General features: G+C 35.9%; 1 pseudogene; it reads right to left on the minus strand.

Moving 5' to 3' along the window:
* Nucleotides 1-448: 448 nt before the first annotated feature.
* LOC105523075 lies at nucleotides 449-937 on the minus strand (annotated as a pseudogene).
* Nucleotides 938-8050: the final 7113 nt, after the last annotated feature.

The following is an 8050-nucleotide window of genomic DNA, read 5'->3' on the forward strand; positions in this document are numbered from 1 at the left end:
CAATAATGGCTGGAGACTTCAACACCCCACTTCCAACTTTGGATAGATCTCCGAGACAGCAAATCAACAAAGAAACATCAGGCATACTCTACACTATAGACCAAATTTATCTAACAGATATTTTCAGAACATTTTATCCAGTGGCTACAAAATATACATTCTTTTCCTCAGCACACAGATCATTCTTCAGCACGCGGATCATTCTTAAGGACAGATTATATGTTAGGTAAAAAAAGTCTTTTTTTGTTGTTAGTTTTTATTTCATAATCATAAACTTAACTCTGCAATCCAGCTAGGCATGGAAGGGAATATGAACCCCAAAGGGAACTGCAGTGAGAGCACAAAGATTATAGCATACTGTAAGCAAATGGGGTGGAGGAGTACTCTCCTGAGTTACAGAAGGAATAGTTTGATGGTTAAGATAAAACACAAATCAAACTTATTAGAATTATCCACAGTCAGCAATGGTAATCTTCTTACTGGTCTAGCCATTGCTGACCCAAATTGCTCCTTGGCCTCTACAATATCCATGCCTTCTTTCACCTTGCCAAAGACCACATGCTTGCCATCCAAACCACTCAGTCTTGGCAGGGCAGATGAAATACTGGGAACCATTTGTGTTGGGTTCAGCATTTGCCATGGACAAGATGCCATGACCTGTGTGTTTTAGGATGAAGTTTTCATCACCAAATTTCTCTCCATAGATGGACTTGCCACCAGTGCCATTATGGTGTGTGAAGTCACCATCTTGACACATAAACCCTGGAATAATTCTGTGAAAGCAAGAACCCTTATAACCAAATCCTTTCTTTCCAGTGCTCAGAGCATGAAAGCTTTCTGCTGTCTTTGGAAACTTGTCTGCAAACAGCTCAAAGGAGATACAGCCCAAGAGCTTACCGTTGATGGCGATCTCAAAGAACATGGTGGGATTGACCATGGCTGAGGTACAGGGCTCTCAGTGGCAGCAACGTCTGCAAAGTAAAACAAAAAGTCTTAAAACATTCCAAAAATGGAAATATCAAGCATTTCCCTGATCACAATGGAATAAAACTAAAAATCAATCAAGAATTTTGGAAACTATACAAACACATGAAAATTAAAATCTATGCTCCTAAATTGATCAGTGGGTCAATGAAGAAATCAAGAAGGAAATTGAACATTTTCTTGAAACAAATAATAATGGAAACACAACATATCAAAACCTTTGAATTATAGCAAAAGCAGTACTAAGAGGGAAATTTATAGCTGGATGTGCCCACATCAAAAAAAATTAAAATAACAAATAAATAACCTAAGGATGCATCTTAAAGAACTGGAAAAGCAAGAGCAACTCAAACTTTAGGAAAAGAAAAGAAATAGTAATGATCAAAACAGAAATATATGAGTTTGAAATGAAGAAAACAAGACAAAATATCAATGAAACAAAAAGGTGAATTTTTGAAAAGATAAACAAAATTGACAAATCTCTAGCCAGACTAAGAAAAAAAAAAAGAGAGAAGACCCAAATAAATAAAATCAAAGATAAAAATAGAGACATTAGAACCAATAACACAGAAATTCAAAGGATCATTTGTGGCTACTATGAACAATTATATGCCAATAAATTAGAAAATCTAGAAAAAAATGAGTAAATTCCTAGACACATGCAACTTACCTAGATTGAACCATGAAGAAATCCAAAACCTGAACAGACCAAAGACAAGTAATGAGATCAAAGCCTTAACAAAAAGTCTCCCAGTTTAAAAAAAAAAAAAAGCCCCAAACCCCAGTGTTTTCACTGCTGAACTCTACTAAAAGTTTAAAGAACTAATACCAATCCCACTCAAATTGCTCCCAAAAAATAGAAGAGGAGGGACTACTTCCAAACTCATTCTACAATGCCACTATGACCTTGATACCAAAACCAAAGACTTATCAAGAAAAGAAAAATATGGGCCAACATCTCTAACGAACATTGATGCAAAAATCCTCATAAAATACTAGCAAACCAAATTCAACAACATATTAAAAAGACTTTTTAAAAAAGATCATTCATCATGACCAAGTGAGATTTATCCCTGGAATGCAAGGATGGTTCAACATATGCAAACTAAACAATGTAATACATCATATCAAAAGAATGAAGAACCAAAACCCCATGATCATTTCAATTGATGCCAAAAGGCATTTGATGAAGTTCAACATTCCTTCATAATAAAAACACTAAAGAAACTGGGGATAGAAAGAACATACCTCAACATAATAAAAGCTATATAACTTTTATTCTACAGACCCACAGCTAGAATCATACAGAATGGGGAATAACTGAAAGTCTTTCCTCTAAGATCTGAAACATGACAAAGATAGCCACTTTCACTACTGTTATATAACATAGTACTGGAAGTCCTACTTAGAGTAATCAGACAAGAGAAGGAAATAAAGTGCATTCAAATTGGAAAGGAAAAGGTCAAATTATTATTGTTTGCAGGTGATGTGATCAGATATTTAGAAAAATCTAAAGACTCCATCAAAAATCTACTAGAATGAATGAACAAATTCAGTAAAGTTGTAGGATACAAATTCAACATACAAAATTGAGTAGCATTTCTGTATGCCAACAGTGAACAATCTAAAAAAAAGAAATTAAAAAGTGATCCCAATTAAAACAGCACACATAAAATTAAGTACCTAGGAATTAACCAAAGAAGTGAAAGATCTCTACAATGAAAGCAATAAATCACTGATGAAAGAAATTGAACAAGACCCAAAACTGGAAAGATATTTCATGTTCACGGATTGGAAGAATCAATACTGTTAAAATGCTCACACTATTCAAAGCAGTCTGCAGATTCAATGTAATTCATACTAAAATACAAAAGACATTCTTCCAAGAAACAGAAAAACAATCCTGAAATTTACATGGAATCACAAAAGACCCAGAATAGCCAAACCCCATCTCAAGATAAAAGAACAAAATTGGAGGAATCATATTACCTGACTTCAAATTTTACTACAGAACTGTAGTAATCAAAACAGCATTGTACTGACATAAAAACAGACACATAGACAAAGTGAAGAGACAACTCACAGAAGGGGAGAAATTATTTGCAAACTACCCATCTGACAAGGGATTAATAATCAGAATATATAAGGAGCTCCACCAATTCTATAGGAAAAAAGAAACTAATAATCCAATTGAAAAATGGACAAAAGATTTGAATAGAGATTTCTCAAAAGAAGACACACAAATGACAAACAGACATACGGAAAGGTGCTTACCATCACTGATCATCAGAGAAATGCAAATCAAAACTACAAGGAGATATCAACTCACCCCAGTTAAAATAACTTATATCCAAAAGACGAATGGGGGCAAGGATGTGGAGAAAAGTGAACCCTTGTACAATGTTGATGGGAATGTAAATTAGTACAGCCGCTATGGAGGACAGTTTGGAAGTTCCTCAAAAAACTAAAGACCAAGCTACCAAAGAATGCAGCTATCCCACTGCTTCCCAAAAGAAAGGGAATCAGTATATTAAAGAGATACCTGTATTTTCATCTTTGTTTCTACACTGTTCACAATAGCCAAGATTTTGAAGCAATCTAAGTACCCAGCAACAGATGAATGAATGAATAAAACATCTTTTTGTACATATACACAGTGGAGTACTAGTCAGCAATAAAAAAGAATTAGATCCCGTCATTTGCAGCAACACGGATGGAACTGAAGATCATTATGTTAAGTGAAATAAGCCAAGCAGAGAAAGTGAACATCACATGTTCTCACTGATTTGTGGGATTTAAAATTCAAAACAATTGAACTTATAGAGATAGAGAATAAAAGGATGGGGTTACCAGAGGCAAGGAAGGGTAGTTGGGGGGGGGAGGGTGGGATAGTTGAGCACGGTTAATGGATACCAAAAAAAAGTAGTTAGAAACAATGACTAAGACCTAGTATTTGATAGCAAAACAAGATAACTATTAATTTGACATTTCAAAATAACTAAAGAAGTATAATTGGATTGTTTGTCACACACAGACTAAGTGCTTGGGAGGCTGGATACCCAATTTTCCATGATGTGACTACTACACATTTCACGCCTGCACCAAAATATCTCATGTACCCCATAAATGTATATACCTGCTAGGTACCACAAAAATTATAAGTAAACAAATTAAAACAGAAAGACACATGCTCCAAGTCATGGAATCAACATAGGTGTCATGGTAAACGGGGTAAAGAAAATGTAGTGTCTATATATATATATATATATATATATATAATGGAATACTATGGAATACTATGCAGCCATAAAAAAGAATGAGTCATTTCCTTTGCAGCAACATAGTTAGAGGCCATTATCCTAAATTAAGTAGCACAGAAACTGCAAATACCACATGTTCTCATTTAAAAGTGGAAGGTAAACAATGGTACACAAGCACATAAAAGTGGAAACAATAGAAGCTGGGGACATCAAAAGCAGGGAGGAAGTAATGGAGGCAAGGGTTGAAGAATTATCTATTGGGTACTATGTTCACTACTTGAGTAATGGGTTCACTAGAAGCCCAAACCCAGCATTACACAATATACTCATATAACATATCTGTACATGGACCCCCTGAATCTATAATAATGAATAAATAAATATACATTTTGTAGACACTCCCCATCCCCACAATGAAAACTGCAGCTGATATTAGCTTCTTTTCATTTTCTCCATGTTACTTTTTATTGTATGCTTACTCTGTTATTTTGTGAGAGTTGAAAAGAAAAGGAGAAAAACAATTAGGTTTTGTTCTTCTCTTACTTAAAACTAACTGATCAAATTAAGACACTGTGTAAATAGAAACAAAGTTTGATTACAATAACACATTTTAATATTTGGCAAACTCAATCATTTCCCCTACAGATATGCCACAAATGTTTAAGAAATATTTGATACTTAACAGATGAAAGGCATCCTAGGATGTATATGAAGAACTGATCTTTGGAATTTCACAGTTTAGTTTAGCAGAAGCTGAGAAATCAGGTAAATCTGAATTCAAATTCCCTATCTGCCTTATAACTATCTGTATGAGGCTGGAGGAGATATGTGACTCCTTTGTTTCCTCATCTGGGAAGTGGGTATAGTAACACCTACTTCACATGTCCTTAGGGAAATAAATGAGATTGTGCACATAAAGCACCACCCAGTATCCAGACATACTAGGCAGCTAGATATTAGCTGCTTTTCCAATTTCCTTCACAGATTAAAAAGTCAACTGTAAAGAATTAGGTAAGGGGTTGCCAAGAATATCATGCACCAAGCTTCAGAAGTACACATGGTCTTTATCCTTCTGACCTGTAAATATAGAAAGGTACTGATCAGCCAGTAGTTATTGTGCAGAGCACAGAGCATCCTCATTGCATTCAGAACACAGAGACTGATTGCAGAAACAGCAACTAGCAAAAGCTCTGCTGAAGACACTGTGCCTTCCTAGATGTAAAGATATCATAGAACTTCCCCTTTCAAAAATTATTTTCCAGTTTGTCTGCCCACATTCATGGAAGTGTTTAATCTCACTTTCATTATAAATTTGGATAAATAATTGATTGTGATAGTGAGTGTTTGCTATGCTTACATTCCTCAAAGCAGATTTCATCATGCATACCAGGGTCCTGAGAGACACAGAGAGAAGTAAACATCAATTTCTTGTCATACCCTGTACACTTTCATTCATACCTGCACAGAATTTCTCTAATTCACAAACCAAAGAATAGACCACATGTTGAAATACAGCAATGCATTATGCATTGAACTACAGCAATGCATCATGCGTTTTACACAATTAATATAGTAGTGCCTACCCTAAGAACCTTTTGATGGTACTGACATGTCCACAATGATTACATTCCTTTCTCCTCCATGTCAGAGGTTATGGCTGTAATTTCCTGCTTTTAGAAAATTATAAATTTTCTTATCTCATACTATGGCAAGATAGTATCTTTCTGTATCCTCCCCAAGCCTTGCCTTTATTTCTCAACACTCCAATATTAACATGAGAATGACCGAAGCATGAGCACATACCCTCATGCTGGTGTGCAGATCCTTTAGAATCTCTCCATATTAATCTTACATGCTAAAAGAAACCCATACCACTTAATTTACCAGAATCGGTTTAAATATTCTAATGGCTGCATGAAGAATCAGTTGTACCAATCTGTAAAAATGTATTTAAAATTTTTGGAATAGCTAAAGCAATTTTTTTTATAGAAGCCAGGTTCCAAAATTAAGGACTCATTGGAATGGTTAATGTATAAATATCAGTAATCTGATAAAAATTCATTTTAAACAGAGGTCTGCTTCTAAGGACTTGGATTTGGAGAAGGAAAATTAATCATAAGAAAAAAATATTAACTGGAAAATAACATCAAATTTTATGAAATCTGGAAACTTCAGACAACTGCATAGCAAGGTGCCCAAAAACAGAGCTTCTATATTTTTCACTAACCAGCTAGTTGACCTGAGTACTTTGTTTTGTCTCTCCAAGTCCTAGTTACCCTGACAACAAAAGAATAATTATGACATTATTTGCTTCATAAAATTGCCATGAAGATTGAATGAACTAATGTGTGTTGAACTACTTAAATGATAAGGGCAAATACATTCTTGAATGAGTTTTCCCATGTTTCTCCTTCCCAATCCTTTAAAGGAAAAGGGATTTTTCTTTTTTCTTTTCTTTCTTTCACTTTGCTTTCTGTTCATGACAGTTCTTTAACTTACCCTTTAAAGAATTCTAGCATTGCTTACTCCATTCTCAAGCTTTTGTGATACAGATTCAGAATAGTGGTGGGGGCCATTGGGTGGAGAGTAACAATGCCAGAGAGAAATAAAAAAGAAATAGACAAACCCTGCAAAAACCTCAGGGAGAGTGAGAAGCAGTTGTCTGAGAGACATCAGAGCAATAACGTATTGCATATTTTAGGAGAAGAAAAGACTTTTGAGATGTGTTGAGATCTATGTTGCTGTGGGTTAATGTTGAAAACCGTTTAATGATCTTCAAGAAATGCAAATAAATATTGGCATTTCCTTTTAATCACTTTTGCTTGATGGACAGTGCGTCTTTGACTGTGACTCTGTACAGATTCTGAGTCGCATGGGACTTCAGCTTAGGTTACCACCACAGTGACAACAATGATGATGATGATGATGATTATGCATGATCTTCCTGTACACAAGAGTGTGGGGGAGCCATCATTACTAATTTTCCATCGAAACAGGATACTGGTTTTGGTTTTGGTCAAAGTATACACAAAGGAGATAGCATTAAAAAAAAATTCGGCCTCCTAAATGGCAAATTGATACTATCTCTTTGAGGAATTAGAAGCAAAATTGTAAAGTTTGTAAATTTAAGCAATATTTGACACAATAGCTTCTCTGCTTCTCTAAAGTCCCCAAACTGGACAATAAAAGTCAGTCAGAAATTCCTCAAACTTTTCCCCCCCCCTTTTTTTTTTAGAGACAGAGTCTTGCTCTGTCCCCCAAGCTGGAGTGCAGTGGCACAATCTCGGCTCACGGCAAGCTCCACCTCCCGGGTTCCCGCCATCCTCCTGCCTCAGCCTCCCGAGTAGCTGGGACTGCAGGCGCCCGCCACCTCACCCAGCTAACTTTTTGTATTTTTAGTAGAGACGGGGTTTCACCGTGTTAGCCAGGATCGTCTCCATCTCCTGACCTCGAGTTCCACCACCTTGGCTGGCCTAAGTGCTGGGATTACAGGCGTGAGCAACTGCATCCAGCCTCCTTAAACATTTTGATATAAAAGAAACCACACCGGAAGTAGAGAATAGGGAAAGCCAAAATCAGATTAAGAACAGCTTGTAGTAATTAACATTTAACAAGAAAAGAAAACCTTTGGTTTTCCATTTCTACTTCTGTAAAATAATGAAAGGAGTTAAGGATAATACTGTTCCAAGAGGCACTAACATCCCAGAAAGTCGTCTTTGAGATAGAAATGGTGAAGTAAAAAACAGAGCTGAATAATCAAGAGCTCTGAAGGCTTCACCTGAGCTCCAATTAAAGAGAGGAATTCT

This window comes from Colobus angolensis, unplaced genomic scaffold (assembly GCF_000951035.1).
Source record: "Colobus angolensis palliatus isolate OR3802 unplaced genomic scaffold, Cang.pa_1.0 Scaffold45, whole genome shotgun sequence".
Lineage (NCBI taxonomy): Eukaryota > Metazoa > Chordata > Mammalia > Primates > Cercopithecidae > Colobus > Colobus angolensis.